Source organism: Lissotriton vulgaris, chromosome 4_2 (genome assembly GCF_964263255.1).
Source record: "Lissotriton vulgaris chromosome 4_2, aLisVul1.2, whole genome shotgun sequence".
NCBI classification, from domain to species: domain Eukaryota; kingdom Metazoa; phylum Chordata; class Amphibia; order Caudata; family Salamandridae; genus Lissotriton; species Lissotriton vulgaris.
In genome coordinates this window covers 24613347-24631741 of record NC_141692.1, presented here as the reverse complement: position 1 = coordinate 24631741, position 18395 = coordinate 24613347, and the positions used below count along the sequence as shown (strand labels likewise).

Below are 18395 nucleotides of genomic sequence, written 5' to 3'. Positions count from 1 at the left end.
TCCTGCTGCCCACCCTCAATTGTCCGTGTTTTTCCTCAGTTATCCTGCCCACCCTCCATTGTCCGTGTGCTTCCTCAGCTCCTCCTGCCCACCCTCCATTGTCAGTGTGCTTTTCCCAGAATTTCCTGTCGACCCTCCATTGTCCATGTGCTATCCCAGCTCATGCTGTCCACCCTCTATTGTCCGAGTGCTCCCCCAGCTCCTCTTGTCCACCTTCCATTGTCTGTGTGCTCCCCCAGCTCCTTCTATCCACTTTCCATTGTCATTTTGCTCCCCCAGCTCCTGCTGTCCACCCGCCATTGTCCGTGTGCTATCGTAGCTCCTGGTATCCACCCTCCATTGTCCATGTGCTTCCTCAGCTTCTACTGTCCACCGTCCATTGTCCATGTATTTCCTCAGCTCCTCCCACCCTCCAGTGTCTGTGCACTACCCCAGCTCCTTCAACCCTAGAGGGTCCGTGTGCTCCCCAGCTCTTCCCGCAAACCCTCCATTGTCTGTGTGCTTCCTTAGGACCTCCTGTTCACCCTCCATTGTCTGTGTGCTACCCAGCTCCTCGAGCCCACCCTCCATTGTCGGTGTGCTTCCTCAGCTCCTCCTGTCCACCCTCCATTGTCTGTGTGCTTTCCCAGCTCCTCCCGTCCACCCTGCATTGTCCGTGTGCTCCCCAAACTCCTGCTATCCACCCTCCATTGTCCGGTATTTCCACAGCTCGTTCGGCCCTCCATTGTCTGTGTGCTTCCCCAGCTCCTGCTGACCACCCTCCATTATCTGTGTGCTCCCCGAGCTCCTTCTGTCCACCTTCCATTGTTATTTTGCTCCCCCAGCTCCTGCTGTCCCCCCTCTGTTGTCCGTGTTCTCCCCCAGCTCCTCCCACCCTCCATTGTCCATGTGCTCCCCCAGCTCCTGCTGTCCACCTTCCATTGTCCGTGTGCTTTCCCAGCTCCTCCTCTCTACCCTCCAATGTCTGTGTTCTCCCCCAGCTCCTACTGCCCACCCTCCATGTCTGTGTGCTTCCCCAGCTCCTCCCTTGTCTGTGGGCTTCCTCTGCTCCTCCCACCCTCCATTGTCCATGTGGTCCCTAGCTCCTCCGGTCCACCCTCCATTGTCAGTGAGCTTTCCCAGGTCCTCCTGTCTACCCTCCATTGTTCGTGTGCTCCCCCTGCTCCTTTTCTCCACACTTCATTGTCCATGTGCCCCCCCAGCTCCTCCTGTCCACCATCCATTGTCAGTGTGCTTCCGCAGCTCCTGCTGTCATTCCTCAATTGTCTGTGTGCTCCTCCAGCTCCTGCTGTCCACCTTCCAGTGTCCATGTGCTCCCCCAGCCCACCCTCCATTGTCTGTGTGCTTCCTCAAGTCCTCCTGTCCACCCTCCATTGTCCGTGTGCTCCCCAGCACCTCCAACCCTAGTGTTTGTGTGCCCCCCCAGCTCCTCCTGTCCACCCTCCACTGTCAGTGTGCCTTCCCAGCTCCTCCCACCAACCTTCCATTGTCCGTGTGCTTCTCCTGCTGTCCACCCTCCATTGTTGGTGTGCTCCCAAAGCTCCTCCCACCCACCCTCCATTGGCCGTGTGCTTCCCCAGCTCCTGCTGTCCACCCTCCGTTGTTCGTGTGCCTTCCCAGCTCCTCCCACCAACCTTCCATTGTCCGTGTGCTTCTCCTGCTGTCCACCCTCCATTGTTGGTGTGCTCCCAAAGCTCCTCCCACCCACCCTCCATTGGCCGTGTGCTTCCCCAGCTCCTGCGGTCCACCCTCCGTTGTTCGTGTGCTATCCCACCTCCTCCCTTGTGCCATCCTTTGTCTGTGTGCTTCCTCAGCTCCCTCCACCCTCCATTGTCAGTGTGCTTCCCCAGCTCCTGCTGTCAACCCTCCGTTGTCTGTGTGCTCCCCCAGCTCCTGCTGTCCACCGTCCATGGTCTGTGTGCTCCCTCAGCTCCTGCGGTCCACCCTCCAGTGTCTGTGTGCTTTCCCAGCTCCTGCGGTCCACCGTCCGTGTGCTTTCCCAGCTCCTGCTGTCTACCCTCTAGTGTCTGTGTGCTTCCTCTGCCCCTCCTGTCCACCTTCCAGTGTCCATGTGCTCCCCAGCTCCTCCAGCCCTCTGGTGTCTTTGTGCTCCACCTGCTCCTCCCGCCAACCCTCCATTGTCCATGTGGTTCCTCAGCTCCTCCCGCCCACCCTCCATTTTCTGTGTGTTTCCACAGCTCCCCCACCCACCCTCCATTGTCCGCTCCTCCTGTCCACCCTCTATTGTCCGTGTGCTCCCCCAGCTCCTTCTGTCCACTTTCCATTGTCATTTTGCTCCCCCAGCTCCTGCCGTCCACCCTCCATTGTCCGTGTATTTCCTCATCTTCTCCCACCCTCCAGTGTCTGTGCACTCCCCCAGCTCCTCCCGCCCACCCTCCATTGTCCGTGTGCTCCCCCAGCTCCTGCTGTCCACCCTCCATTGTCTGTGTGCTCCCCCAGGTCCTTCTGTCCACCCTCCTCTGTTGGGGGACTGGAGAAGTCATGGGCACACACTTCAAAGTGTGCAGGTCACTTTTACTGGCCAAAGTGACATGCAGACTTTGAAGCCCTCCACCCAGATGTCTTTTGTCAGCTCTAGGCTAGGGCCTGCAGAGTGTTAGGCCAAACCGCTCCATCCAATCCTGGTGCTGCTCTTATTCTGGGTGACAGCATGAGAGCAGCGTTGCAGCATTGCAGCATTGGTTAAGGGGGTTTTCTGTTCTACGCTGTTTGAAAGGACAGCAAGGAGGCCGCAGAGCCCACAGGTAAGTACAATGTAATTTTATTTAATTAACATAAAACGTGTAATGCATGTAGTTTAATTTGTGTTGGTTTTATTTTGGAGGGGGGGTTGTTATTGTTTGGACTATTGAGGGAGGTTTTTTTTTGTATGGGCTTTTTGGGAATGAATGTTTATTTTTGGGGAGGTGGTGGGCACTTCCCTATCCCCGCCAGTTTAAAAGGTCACCAGCCCCTCCTGCCATTACCCAGCTGCTTTGTCATAGTCTCGCGCAAGTCCCCTGCTCCACCTGTATCCTTTCTCCCCCGCTCCTGCCCCCCTCCTTCCGTATTGCCTCATTCGTTTTGTTTTTTAAATGACAAAAAGCCCATTAGCGCTGGCTGCGTCATAGTACTTTTTAAAAACTTTCAATCCAAGCTTCAGAGCAGCTCCGCTGCGGTACATTACCAAATAACATCGCAAAAGCTAACAGCTCATAGGCCAGACCTGCTAGCTTTGCCAGTGCTTGTTTAAATGTTTAATTGTTATGGAAGGGAAGGCACTGTTGAGTGGGTTGAATGACGCGATAGTGAGTGGGCGGGAGGAGTCTGATGCCAAGTTGGCGGTGGGGTTCATGGCTCCTCTACATCTGTGCAGGGCAGGGGGCGGGCGTATGTGACATAGGTGTAAATATGTCGAAGTTCATGAAAAGCTTTATTCGGCTGCTATTTTAAAACCTACATAAAAGCACAGAATAATTATATGCAAATTTCATTACAGGTTCTATACATGAGTTTTAAAAAACAATTCATTTACTGTTATAAAAAATTGAAAAAAACAATTGCAGCCATTAACATTCCAGATAAATTATTTTCCTGATAAATGACACCGCTTTTAAAAATTGTGCTAGTCTCCATGCTGTGTGTTCATTTTCTAATAACTGGAGTACAAACGGCACTGTCGGGCAGACTGGGAACTGAAAGCAGCCCTGGAAAATTTCTGCAGACCAGCCCCTGTGCGGCATGTAGCGAGCGAGCCCGACCGCTACTAGGGGGTTTTGAGGGGGTTCCTCCCACAAGACAATTTTGGAAAACAACAGACCAACATGGTGAATTTTACAGCACATTTTTCATTACATATTCAATTGTATCAACTTTCAAAGCACAGTAATTAGTAGATGACCTTAAAGAGCACCAGGTTAACCACCCAGTCATATGTACCCATAGACATTCTTTCAGAGAGCACCAAAATAGACACAAGTAGTGAATCAGAGAGAACAAAGTAAAAGTGAGACCAGCCCCTCACATGGTGTTTAGCGAGCAAGCACAGTGAGCAACCACTACTAAGGGGAGTTTGGGGGGGTTTAACTCCCCCCCCCCCCCCCCCCCCCCGAAGAAATTTTGAGACAAAGGCGAAAACAAAGCATTTAACACATTTTTCATTACATATTAGATTGTATTAACTTTTAAAGCATAGTAAATTGTCACTCATGTTGTCACACATTAAGCACTGACATGTGATATCACACATGAGCACACAGGCCACTGACTGAGGCCAGAATACTGTGGAAATATCACATAAGCACTGATCCAGGCCTGGTCACACCACCAGGCCAGTAAGCATGGAAATGTCATACATGAGCCTCCAGCTCCAGGTCACTGAGGCCAGAAACTATGGAAATAGCACACATAATTAAGCATCCAGGCCAGAAAGCATGGAAACGTCACACATAAGCACCCAGGCTGACAGAAGGCATGGAAATGTCTCAAATGGCACCTGGCCAGAAAGCATGAAAAATTAACACAAAGGCCCTGGCCTTGACATGACATCTTTAAATAGCCTACTTAAGTGGGTGGCACAATAAATGTTGCAGGCCAACTAGCAGCATTTAATGTACAGTCCCTGGGTACATGTAGAACCACATTTCTAGGGACGTACAAGTACATTCAAATTGCCAATTCGGTGTAAGGCAATTTTACTATCTTTGAAAGGAAAGAGCGCAAGCACTTTAGCACTGGTTAGTGGTGGTAAAGTGCACTGAGCCCTAAGAGCCAACAGAAATTGCATTTTTTAATGTAATAAAGCATATGATACCGTATTTTAATTTTGAGGAATCTCAGGCCAACAGGGACTTATCTAAACATGTCTCAGCAGTCAGTATGAACAATATATATCTAAAAAACATTTTACATGTGCCAATGGCGCTGGGACTTTTTCTGCAGCTAGACCTAAACAAGAGTGCTTTAAATGTGCAGGGACAATCAGGTACTCGCTACCTGCACTTTAATTATGAAAGAATAGTACGGGCACTTCTCAGCACTGCCCTCAATTCTTTTAATGGGAGAGTACCAGCACATCTCAGCAGCAAACAGGCAGTCTGAGACGAGGAGTACCTACGATGCTATATTTCAATTTTGAGCACCTGTAAAAACTCTCCCTTTGGTGCAAGCTTCTTTGGCTGTTGCAATATTTTAAGGCCTTCCCTTCAACCAACCTCACATCACAACATTAAGGGTGTGGGTTTGCTTGTACACCGATCACTGGAGAAACTTTTCACCACATGATGAATGGAAGGGACCTCGGTTACTATAGACGGGCGATAACCACTCACTTGCAACAGCACATCCCTCCTTGTCTCTGTGCAGTTTAGGACACTCCTTACCCAATGATCCTTCCTCATTTCTTATCCACGATATCTTAACACCTGCCCTCTGCAGAGCTGCATCCCTCTTCAAACCAGCAAGTATAGCTTTACCTACGTCATGTTACGCAAACTTACTAGCACATTCACAGGGAAGCCATATGGTGTGGGTTTGTTCCCCTTAGCAGCAACAGCAACTCATTGGTCCTGTGGGGGTTGAAGTCGGCAGTCTGATGGTGGGGAGCTTGCTCATGGTCGTTCTGCAACGGAGCACCAGCACACAACAGCAGAGCGCAGCTTGGACTGGGCTAACTGTAGGGCAAAAGTGCACCATCGGCCAAGGGGCATGACTTTCAACCACCATGCCATCTGCCGACGGAACGCACATTTGCTTTAGGTCCAGGTGCTGCGTACACGCGCCGACTCCTCATTACTTCTGTAAGATTGACCGCATCGACATCAGTGACACAAAAACTGGACTATAAGGCCACCACCCCCTTTAGACTGAGATTGTTGAAAGAGAAGAGGGACACGGGATACAGAGGCTAGTACCATGGGCTTGTAAAGTCCATGCACAAGCTCAGACTTCCAGACTGCACCATAGTCCTTTAAGTACTCCTGTATGATATAGTAAGTCTAGCCAGTCGATCCATAGGCGACAGGTGTAGGTTCAAAGTTGGCTAATTTATTGTCCAGTATCCATTTTGTGTTCCCAGTGTTTCCTTGTGACTGTTTGTAGGGATCTTTCTCGGTGTGGGACAGTGAAAGTCAGTGGATTACATTTATTTATTCATGAATATTAACCCTCTGGAACAACTTTCATGGACCTTCTTGAAAACAAGGAAGGTCCGAAATAGTGGGGTGGTACACAAACAGTCATTATGGCACTGTAGACTAAAAGCAGAGGGCAGTTGCAAGACTAAGATACAGGTCATGTGAAAAAGAATCACAAGTAGTGGCACCCGGTGGTACAAAATACATTTGCCAATGTTAGAATCTTAACTATAGGTGTAAAAAGGACCCTACAGGCTTCTGACGAGGAAGAGACAGGTCGAATGTTACACAACGGTGCCAAATGGCTCCTGTAATGATTTAGAAGTTGAAGTCAATAAGCTGGCGTCCCTTGTTAATTGCTGGTACCACAGTCTGTGGAGCACATGTGAGGAGCTGGGAGGATTAAGTAATAACGTGTAATAAGCAGAGTGAATCTGCTTGTGTGCAGGGCCAGGCAGTAGTCTCAAGTTAATCTTAGCGTGTCCAGATGGAGAGGGTGCCAGGATTTTGAAGGCAATTGTTGGTGCCAGAATTGGACGCCGGGGCTAGACGAGGCCCAAGATTTGCTGCAAAGGCACAATACTGGGGCACAATGGTCAGTTCGGGACCAGGCCCATACAAAGTAGTGCATGTGAGGTGAAGGGATATCCACACGTCTGTGCTCCGAGTCTGAACCAGGGGCAGTTGCAGTAAGGCAATGCTCCAACTGGCAGGAAAGACTAGAGGGCAGCCCAGAGCAGCTTGACCTGACACGCACCTGCACGCAGCACACCCAATAATGGAGCATAGAGGCCCAACGAGATTGTGAGAGATCCGGGGGGGCCAGCTCGGCCCTAGGTCTCTAAACCAGTGAAACGACCAGAGACACCAAACACATCTGAAGCACCACTCTGCTCCACTCACCCAACTCCTGTCCCCAGCATTGAGAGTCCCACACTCACAGGTGGACAGGCACGCATTATGGAAACACGTACATGGGGCAAATGGCGACCCTTCTTCGACTTTGAGCGAATAAACTTCCTGTGTGACAATTATGAAAAGGAAAGAGCAAAGGTAAACGTTGTCACATATTGTTTTAGTGAAGGAAGGAAGCTCTTCACATCCTTTGAAAGCCTATGACGTAGATAATGCTTGATGCTAAATGTATAATCTATCTTGCCTTGGAAAGCATAAGGGCCCGATAGACAAAAGGGCGGCTAGAAAAGTTGTCTAAATAACGTTGCTTCTTAGAATCGTTAAACTTTTCACTGGGGGAACATAAAGAAAATCAAATTCTACATATCCAGCCTTCTGTTTCTCAGGATTTCACCATGTGAAACTCATTTAAGTTCCAATGAATCTTGCGGATATGTTCCTTCTGAACGGCATAAAAAGCCTGGTTAGAAAACGATTTCCCATTGGCGTCAGAAAGCATGCAACAGTTCCAACTTTGCCTCGAGCTGCCTGCAGTGCTACAGCAACAGGACAGAGAACAGAGCTGATTTCTTTAGCTTTCTTTGACGACAAATGAAGGACAGGTGCCATTCTTAGAAATTATATATGGCGCCGAGCCATTTTCCATGTAAATTGAATAACCTTTAATTGGTGAGGTCCAGCCATTCAGTATAGTTTTCTCTTGTAACCATGACACAGGAGCCTGCATGTTATAGAAACGATTTTGTTTCTGGTGTCCAAGATGGGCCCGGTAGCAGATGTTTGAAGAATAAATCCTAACAAGAGCCTAAAAACATTCTTGTTCAGACAAAGCATGAGCACAGTGTAATCCAGCTCCCATCTTGCTAAGGTATTGTTACTACCATCTTTCCTGGCGCTTAGAGGCCTGCAGGTGATTAGGCGCGCTATAAAATCCCATTAACAATAACAATAACAAATATCAAATGGCCAGTCTTTTTTATTATGGCTGAAATATTTTTCTTCATCATATTTTTGGCCTAATAAAATGTAGACAGACTATATCATACAGTCTCTGTCTACATTTTATTTGGCCAAAATATATCAAGAGTCAGTGAATCCTCTCAGTTGCACAGGGACAACACTTAAAATGTCTACCCATGTATTTCTATCCCTTATTTCCCTCCTGCTGCTCTGCCTGGTGTGAGTACTAATATCCTACTGGTATTGTCTAAGTAGAAAATGTCGATAGATGTGTGCTCGCTCCGAGGCCAGTCATATAATATTAGTTTGCACAATGTGTTTCAGCACTCCAGTGCTAGTATCACGCTTTTTAAAATGGAGCCTGTTGTCGAGTCTGCTCATGGGGCCCCCTTTTGTCATTTTGTTAGCCTCATTTTCCTTTCTGTCATAAATCCAGGTGCCAACTTGTTGAGGGTGAGCAAATGTTTTTCAGCCCAATATCTATTGGAATTCCTTGAATACAGAACTATTGGCGGATAAAAAAATAATATTTTCCGAATGTCAGACAATTCTGGTGGGGTAAGGGGGATGGTAATACACGTGTCACTAATCCAGTCTTGTTACAGTAAAGTGAATCCTTCCTCATTGTTCGCAGCCCACCTAAGTGTTTAGCCAAAAAAGTCTGCTAAAAATAGAATGTCAGAGTCCTTGATGTACCACAAGCAGCGGCGGAGCAATGACCTCACGGGCTCGAAAGCAAGGAATGGCCTCAGCCAGCAGCTGCCACCAAGTGGTTAGAAAAATACAGCCATCTTTGGGGTGCAGAGAACACATACAATTCTACAACACCACCTACAGTCCCAGCCCTGCACAATACAACCTCCCACTGACCCCAACCAATTCCACAGCATCACCTACAGTCCCAGCCCTTCCACACACCACCTACTGTCCCAGCCATGCACAATAACACCTCCCACTGACCCACACCAATTCCACAGCATCACCTACAGTCCCAGCCCTTCCACACCTACTGTCCCAGCCCTGCACAATACAACCTCCTGCTGACCCACACCAATTCCACACACCGCCTACTGTCCCAGCCCTGCACAATACCACCTCCCACTGACCCACACCAATTCCACACACCACCTACTGTCCCAGCCCTGCACAATACCACCTCCCTCTGACCCACTCCAATTCCACAGCATCACCTACAGTCCCAGCCCTTCCACACACCACCTACTGTCGGAGCCCTGCACAATACAACCTCCCGCTGACCCACTCCAATTCCACACACCACCCACAGTCCCAGCCCTGCACAATACAACCTCCCACTTGTAGGAGAGTGGGGTCTGCAATCCTATGGTGTAGGAGAGTAGGGTCTGCTATCCTATGGTCACCCCAATTGTTTGCTTTTTGCTTCACTGGTTTTCGACTTACTGAGGCTGTGGGCCTGCTAATCAGACCCCCAGCCTGCTGTTCGCTCTCTAAATTTATAATACATGTGCTATAGGTACATACCACAATTGGAAATGGACTCCTTGTCAGCCCCTGTACCATGCACTATAGGTGCTCAGGGCATAGGTGCCACCAAGGCCTACCAGGGGCTGAAGCATAGCTTTTGCCACCCCTGGCTGGTTCTTAAATTGACACAACTGTCTGATCACTCAGCTGGGGCAAGTGGGTGTAATCACCCAATGCTTAGATATAGTATACCTATATCTAAACCTATATCTGGACACATAAACCTGTGAGCCACTCCTATGGAAGGCCTCATCAATCCTGGAGGCAGAGTGCGTGGTTTTATGTGAGATGGAGCTCTGGCATGAGCTGAGCCTGTCTGCAGCTGTCGGGAACAACTCCCTAAGCTGATCCAGGATAATGCCATACCATATACTCTTAAGCGCCTTATAATCCTCGCGGTTATATAGCAACTTTGGTTTGGCTTTATCAAAACATGTCGTGTAAGGTGTCATGCAAATTGGAATACTACCCCCTCGCCAGTTCTGGCGACGGGGGTAGCAATCCACCCTTCTAGAGGGATAAGACATGCTACTTTACTGAAACGCGGTTGATTTAAAATGAGCCTCAGATCCACAAAATGGATGCCTCTGCCACAGACACAAGTCTGGCCTCCTGCTGCTGACCGAAACTGAGCAAATGGTGGCCTGGACAAAGGGTTTCCTGTCGCAGGGCGGTGTCAAACCACCCCAGACAGGAGATAGTGGATTGTAGCAGGGAGGTTTCAAAGAAACCAGACACTGCCTGGGGAGCACAAGGCTGCCCCTTGCATAATCCGGCCAAACCGGTTCTGGGGCATCCCAGCCCCAGTCCCAGCGCGGCCTGGATCAAAGGAAAGGGGTGTAACCACCCCCTTCCTGGGTCCCACCCATAGGAGGGGACCTAGCAGGATGTCCAGCCCACCAGATTCGAATAAGAGTGGGAGCAGTGCCAATGCAACTCAGATCATCCTGAAGAAACATAAGAAACGAATTCTGGACCCTTCGACATTCTACTCAACATAGAAGACTGAAGAATCTCCCTTGTGGTCAAGGAGTGACCACCCTGTGCAGACAGGCACCATCCAGCCCTCGACCCTTGCTTTGTTGCAGTTCCCGCCGGAACTCGAGCGACAGATTAACGAGATCAAGCTTGCCTGCCTTCCCCCAGCCCGATCCACAGTCCCTGCAGAGCTGAGACCAGTGGAGGCGACCGGAAGCGTGGGGCACGCCATCTTGAAAAGGCCACGAGACGCTGACCGTGCAGCCCACGAGTGACCCTCGAAGCTGTACACCGGGGTTTGAGAAGCCCCCACCCCGAGCTACACTTGCACCAAAGCCACCCCCTCCACACACGACGAGTGCTGCGTGGGGCCCTTCTGCTTGTGTTGGCTCGACGCGTTGGCCCGGTCCCTTGCCAGCTGGCTTGTGGCCCCTGTGCCGACGAAAACTTGAATACGACTTGCTTTTCTGGTTGCTCCAGATCTGCACCCGCTCCTGTGAAAAGGAGCCCCCACTCTGACCCTCCTGGTCAGAGTGAGAAGCAATCTCCCGGTTCCGCGTGGATTGCTTTTGCCAAGTGCTGTTTGCTGCAATCTTGAAGCCGACGGGGCTGACGGCGAGAGCCTGCGTGGGACAGATCGTGACCTGCTCCTGGACGTCGCAGATGCCCCAGAGCTCACGTGACAGCGGAGAGAAGCCTCTCGACAACCATCTGATTGTGCCCGACATTGCCTGGTTCCGTCCTGGTTCCACCCTGGTCACTGCTGAGTGACCCAGACTCTGTCCCCTCTGCTTTCAGATACATCTCGACTTCGATCCGCCCTTGGATCACACCGGACACTTCTGCTTCCCATCGCCTGCAGCTTCTTCAGCTCCAAGCACCAAGAGCCTGTGTGTCAAAACCCGACGCCACTTCGACCCTGTGCACCCACTTCCTGTGGGTGAGGTAACATTGCAACGCCGGTGTTCCTACACTGGTCCACACCTCTAGGGTCTGTGTCTTAAGTTTTGTTCCTCTAGGTTCAGCTGAAGTATCTTTAAACTCACTTTGTGTAACTTTTACACACCATTGACATTGCATTGGTGCAAGCCGCACTTTCCGTGCTTCACCCGAATTCCGTGGGCTACTCCCGACTTCAGCATTGCTATCCCTGACTGCTCCCAGCGATTCTCTAGGCCCTAGGCCTAACCACTGTTCGATTGGTATCTCTTATACCATTTTTTTAGTATATGGTTTGAGTGGCCACCGGCCCTCATCCAAAATTGTGCAACTTTGTATGTTATACTGTGCTTTTGATTTAACGCTTGTGCCCCTTCCCTCATAAAGAGTACTGGGGATTAATTTAGAAATAAACACATATTTTTATAATATATACTTGTGTGGTGTCCTTTCATTTGATTACAGGATTGTATGTGGTAAAACAGCTCCCTTAACACGACCTCTTAAGTTAAGCCTTTAAGGCTGCTTAGTCCATGCTACCACTAGGATAGCTTGTCTAACAAGGTTGACTTACAACCAGACATCTTTGGGGTTTGTTTGGACTGATACCAAGTGGTTCCAGAATTGGAAACACTACCTATCAGGCCAACTTCTCACATATGGTCACCCCCGATTTTTGATTTTTGCTTCACTGGTTTACAACTTTCCCTGGCTGTGGGCCTGCTAATCAGACCCACAGCCTAGCTGTTCTCTCTCTAAATTGACACACATGTACCTTAGGTGCATTTACCAATTGGTACTGGGCCACCTTATCAGTCCCTGTACAGCATACCTTAGGTATCCAGGGCATAGGTGTACCCAGGGCCTACCAGGGGCTGCAGCATGTATTATGCCACCCCTGGCTGGCCACCCAAATCTGGCACAACTGGCTGCACGACAGCTGGGGCAAGGTGGTGTAATCACCCTTTGCTTTAGATATAGTATTTCTATATCTAACCCTAAAATGGACACATATATTCCTATCAGTCACTCCTATGGCAGGCCTTATCAATTCTGAAGGCAGAGTGCTTGGAATTATGTGAGATGGTGCTCTGGCATGAGCTGAGCCCGTTTGCAGCTTGCGGAACCAAGTCCTAATAGCTGTTCCATGATAACGCGTACCATATACTCTTAAGTGCATTATAATCCTCGCGGTTATTTGCTAACTTTGGTATCGCATTATCAAAACATGTTGAGTAAGGTGTCATACGAATTGGAATACTAACCCCTCGCCAATTCTAGCGACGGGGTAAGCATTCCACCCTTCTAGAGGGACACGACATGTATGTAACTGTGAACCCCGGTTAAAGTTAACTCTAGCCTCAGCATCACAAAATGGATGCTGCCACACAGACACAAGTCTGACCTCCTGCTGCTGGGAGTCCTTCCAGCGAGGAGGGCTCGGACAAAGGGTTTCCGGTCAGGGGCGGTGCTAGCACCATCCCAGACAGGATTTTGTGTATCCCAGGTAGGCAGGGCTGAGAGGAAGGTGACTGCAAGTGGCACCCCGGTGCTCACTGTGCATATGCCGGCTCAAACCAGTTCCAGGGGCACCCCAGCCCCTGAGCTGGGGAGAGACCGGACAAAGGAGAGGGGTGTAACCACCCCCCTCCTGGTCCCACCCATGGGCAGGACCTAGTCGCGTGCCACCCCCTTTTCTTAGGATAAAGGTAGGAGCGGGCCCCCTTCCCAAATTAGATAATCTTGAACTACTTTCCACGAAAGGAACTCTTGACATTCTCTGAAGACTCTCCCTTGTGGCTAAGGAGTAGCCACCCTGCTCCAGCAGGCACCATCTAAGCGGTTGCGGTTTGCTGCACGTCCATCCTCCGGATCAAGACTGACCAGCTCAACGAGACCCGGATTCCCTGCCATCTCGGACCTCTACCTGCATCATCAGCCCAGCTGAGATTGGTGGGTGTGACGAGACCTGAGGGACCGGCCATCTTCAAAACCTGCACGACGCTTAACCAGCACGACCGCCGAGGGATTCTCGAGTGAGTGCACTGGGGTTTGAGAAGCCCCAACCCAGAGCAGCTCCAGCACCGAAGTCCAGACCCCCAGCATCCCCGAGATCTGCGTGGGGCCCTTCTGCTCCGTTGCTGCTTGCCACGTTGTCCGGTCACTTGCCCGTTGGCTAGTGGCCCTCCTGACAACGTACCACGACGTTTCTACCGCTGGTCTAGGTCCTCTAGACTGGCCCTTGCTCCTTGTCCAACAAGAAGTGCCCTGGACCCTCCTGGTCCACTCCAGACGCCATTTTGACTCCACCACGTGGGCTTGCCTTTGCCAAGGCTTGTTGCTCCAATCCCAGACCCAGCATCGCTGACACCCTCGTGAGACAGCTCGCACCTCCAGCCTGGTCGCCGACAATGCGGTGACTTCATTTGATGCCATCCTGGTGCCCACGCAATCACTGGCTAGTGATTGAGAACTGAGTCCCCTCTGCTTTCAGGTCGTCTCTATCACCGATCCAGCCTTGGATCACACCGAACATCTTCACTGGCCGCCTGCCAGCAACATCTTCTTTCAGGCTCCATAGACTACAACGAGAATTCCCGACGACATTTGAACCCTATGCAGCCGCAGCCCCTGGGCTAGGTAACCCGAGCATTTCGGTGCTCCAACGCAGGTTCACTATCCTAGTGTCCAGATCCTTTTTCGTTTTTAGTCTACCTAGTCGGATTCGTCCGGAAACAGTAACTTTAGAATTACTAGCATCCATAGACTTTGTCCCGCATCCCGCGTGAGAGTGCACACTCTGCACCCGAGTTCCCTAGGCCTCCTGCTCCTAACCTTAGAGTTCAGTAAGGTAGTCCTAGCGGTCCTGAAGCCTCTGGATCGTGTTACTTACCTGCTAGTATTTCGCATTCCACTTTTAGAGTATATGGTTTTTCGTGCCCCTCGGATATTTGTGTTATTTGTGCAACTTGTATTTTCTTAAGAGTTTTGTATTGTGCTTAGCTCCCTGACTCATAAAGAATTTCAGGGTAGACTGGTTATAAATAAATATCCTTTATTTTCATAACAACTTGTGTGGTGTCCTTTCACTTGGTGTTCAAGGGGGTATATGTGATGGTAAAACAGCTGGCTTAACACACCCTCTAGAGTTTAGCCTAAAGACTGCTCTTGTCCATGCTACTAGGATAGCTGGTCTATAAGGTTGACTTACAACCAATCATCAATAAGGGTTGTTTGGAATGATACACAGTGATCACTAGAATAGTGACCACTATATATCAGGCCAACTTCTCACACCACTGACCCACACCAATTCCACACACCACCTACAGTCCCTACCTTCCACACACCACCTACTGTCCCAGCTCTGCACAATTATACCTCCCACTGACCGACTCCAATTCCACACACCACCTACTATCCCAGACCTGCACAATACAACCTCCCACTGACCCAGACACCACCTACTGTCCCAGCCCTGCACAATACAACCTCCCGCTGACCCACACACCTCCTACTGTCCCAGCCCTGACCAATACCACCTCCCACTGACCCAAACCAATTCCACACACCACCTACAGTCCCAGCCCTGCACAATACAACCTCCCACTGACCCACACCAATTCCACAGCATCACCTACAGTCCCAGCCCTTCCACACACCACCTACTATCCCAGACCTGCACAATACCACCTCCCACTGACCCACACACCACCTACTGTCCCAGCCCTGCACAATACAACCTCCCGCTGACCCACTCCAATTCCACACACCTCCTACTGTCCCAGCCCTGACCAATACCACCTCCCGCTGACCCACACCTCCTACTATCTCAGACCTGCACAATACAACCTCCCACTGATCTACACACCACCTACTGTCCCAGCCCTGCGCAATACAACCTCCCACTGACCCACACACCACCTACTGTCCCAGCCCTGCACAATACAACCTCCCACTGACCCACACACCACCTACTGTCCCAGCCCTGCACAATACAACCTCCCGCTGACCCACACCAATTCCACACACCTCCTACTATCTCAGACCTGCACAATACAACCTCCCACTGATCTACACACCACCTACTGTCCCAGCCCTGCACAATACAACCTCCCACTGACCCACACACCACCTACTGTCCCAGCCCTGCACAATACAACCTCCCACTGACCCACACACCACCTACTGTCCCAGCCTTGCACAATACAACCTCCTGCTGACCCACACACCACCTACAGTCCCAGCCCTGCACAATACCACCTGCCGCTGACCCACTCCAATTCCACACACCACCTACTATACCAGACCTGCACAATACAACCTCCCAATGACCTACACACCACCTACTGTCCCAGCCCTGCACAAGACCACCTCCCGCTGACCAACTCCACCCAATTCTAAACTTAAATGTTTCATTATGAAACTGTGCAAGACAACTATTTAGGCACTGGCCACTTCCAGTAAGCACGTGCCTAAAAGATGTTATTACTAAAAAACTCATGTGTACGGAGAATCCTCTTCAAAGGCCACTGAGGAGTGTGGCTGTGTGAGGGCCCTTCCGGGTCCAAGGCATTCCTACACATGCTGGTACTTGTATTAGCGTTTATCCTAGTCTGACATCTGGACTACACGCCCCAGAATGCAGAGGGAAATATGGTCCTGTACTAGGACGACTAATTCTTAGACTTGGTATCTCTGCTTTCCTGAAACTTCTGTACTTTTACACAGGAGTTATTTATTTGTCGAGAAATAAAAACATCAGCACTCACCTACTACAATGACAAATCAGACTAAACTACATGAGCGACGAATCTCCACAGAAAAGTGTCCTCTCTCAACTCCTGGGCTTTCAAATGAGCAGCCGAGGCAAAAGACCACTGCCACAATGAGATGGCCCAAAGATGATGAGCGGCAAAGACCCCTCGTTTTAGGCTCCCACCACGATGCCCAAAGAATGCAAGAACGCCCCATGTTAAGAAGCGAGATTCTATTACTTCTAGGAATAATGCAAGTCTGACTCAATATGGCTGGATTCTCCGAATCAACAGCTAGCTCCAAAATGAAAAAAATGCTGTAACCACCTGAGCTACCTGGCGGGCTTTCAGAGATCACCTGAGCAGGGGCGACCTCCCAATGCGCGCTGGCCCCTCTGACACCCTGCGGAACCCAGACAGACAGACAGACTGATGAACTGCGAAAAGCACAGGCCCTTACCGACGGCGACATGATCACCTAGCACAACCACAGACACCACACCGGATTGAAGAGCGCTCGAAAAGCAGGAGAGAGTTAGCAATGGAAGAGTAAACTCGAGTCAGAGGAAGGGCGGAGATGGCGGCCACCAAGGAATGGCCAGTTGCCACTTCTTGTGCGCGGCGCTTCCCAGCAAGTTGCTCGCTCCTCTTATCTAGAGAACTTATCTCACATGCATCACATCTCGTATACAAGATTATCTGATTGCATTTCCAAACAACACCGGACTCACCTGGAGGCGGGCGGAGCTGGCAGGAGCCAGTCTGGAGCCAGAGACTGTGGACACTCACACTGGGACAGGCAGGGTACCTAGGCTAGAAAGAATGAAATGATGGGCAGGGGGGCGACAGCGAGAGACCCTCTGGATCTGGAATCGGGGGGCAAGTAGGGGGTCACGCGCACTTTTAATTGAGCAAGGCCCCATGCGCATGTGTCACGCCCACCCCCACCGCCCTAAGGTGAGAGGCTGAGCAGGCCGCGCACGCCCTAAGGTGAGAGGCTGAGCAGGCCGCGCACGCCCACCGCCCTCAGGTGAGAGGCTGAGCAGGCCGCGCACGCCCACCGCCCTAAGGTGAGAGGCTGAGCAGGCCGCGTACGCCCACCGCCCTCAGGTGAGAGGCTGAGCAGGTCGCGCACGCCCACCGCCCTAAGGTGGGAGGCTGAGTGGAGACATCTGTGTGCGCTTGCGACCTGACCCACCTCCTAAAATGCTCCTGCGACCGCTGCTACATTATTTATCAAGCATTAACATTTTCCCCCACGCACGGAGAGAGGAGACGGGGAGAAGGAGCAGATGCAGCCGGACAGCTCACTAGTGAGTGTCTAGTGACTACTGTACTGACTGCACTGCAGTACAAAAAATCGCCCCCACCCAGTAACAAAATCGGCCCCCACCCCTGGCAGCCTACCGGGGGATTGCTCGGTGGCCGGCATTGCCAGTCTGGCCCTTTCCTCTCTTCCAACTAAAATTTCAAAACAATACTAAATGCATGGTAGACTGGGCAGAGTAATACATCACGTGACCAGTAGGTGTAAATATGAATAAAGGGACATTTTTCGCCTGGGATTCCTAGTGACATCACAGACAACCCTGGCTTCCGGATCTTTCATTCTACACGTCATAAATGACAAGTTACAATCAACCAATGGCTGCTGAGTTTTATAAATGGGACGTGCAGCAGCCAGAGGGTGAGGGAATCCCCTCTGTGAATCGATGACGTCAGCTCTGAGAGAAGCAGCCTCTGCCGGACCTAAAAGGAGAAAAGACACGATATCTTTGTAGGAACCAATCCTTCCCCACCCCAAAGCGGCTAGAGCTCATGTTCCGAGGATACTAGCGCCTCTACTTGTTTCGCAGAGTGTGAAACTACAACTCCCAGCATGCACACCGTTATTTACTAAAGTGCACACACACACACACGCCTTTGAGGCGCTTTACATCTCTGCCTTTGTTTCCAGTCTGCTCGAGCGGCCCTTGACTTGGCCCCCATCTCGGAGGTGGGCACTTGCAGCTCTGACGCGGTTGCTCCCCCCTCCCTGTAGCCCTCAGAGGGGTCACCCTCCACCACTAGGGTGACCAACTGGCATTGGTGCAAATTCAGGACAGTGAGTGTAAAAATTCAGGACAAAGGGTCAAAATTCAGGACATAAATTCAGGACAGGAGGTCAAAATTCAGGACAAAACTTCAGGACAATAGGTACGTTTTACAG

The 18395-nt window shown here is 50.6% G+C and overlaps 1 protein-coding gene across 2 annotated transcripts in view; it reads right to left on the bottom strand.

The window, feature by feature from the left end:
- LOC147718173 (verrucotoxin subunit beta-like) overlaps positions 1–18395 on the bottom strand; it is a 244733-nt gene that overhangs the window by 197233 nt on the left and 29105 nt on the right. Inside the window, exon 1 of one of the 2 annotated variants that reach the window (XM_086919238.1) lies at positions 16918–17132. The exons of the other annotated variant lie outside the window; for it this stretch is intronic. The gene's annotated coding sequence lies outside the window, so the exon portion shown is untranslated. Of the gene's footprint in view, positions 1–16917; positions 17133–18395 lie in introns of those variants that run through there. 2 annotated transcript variants of the gene reach the window in all.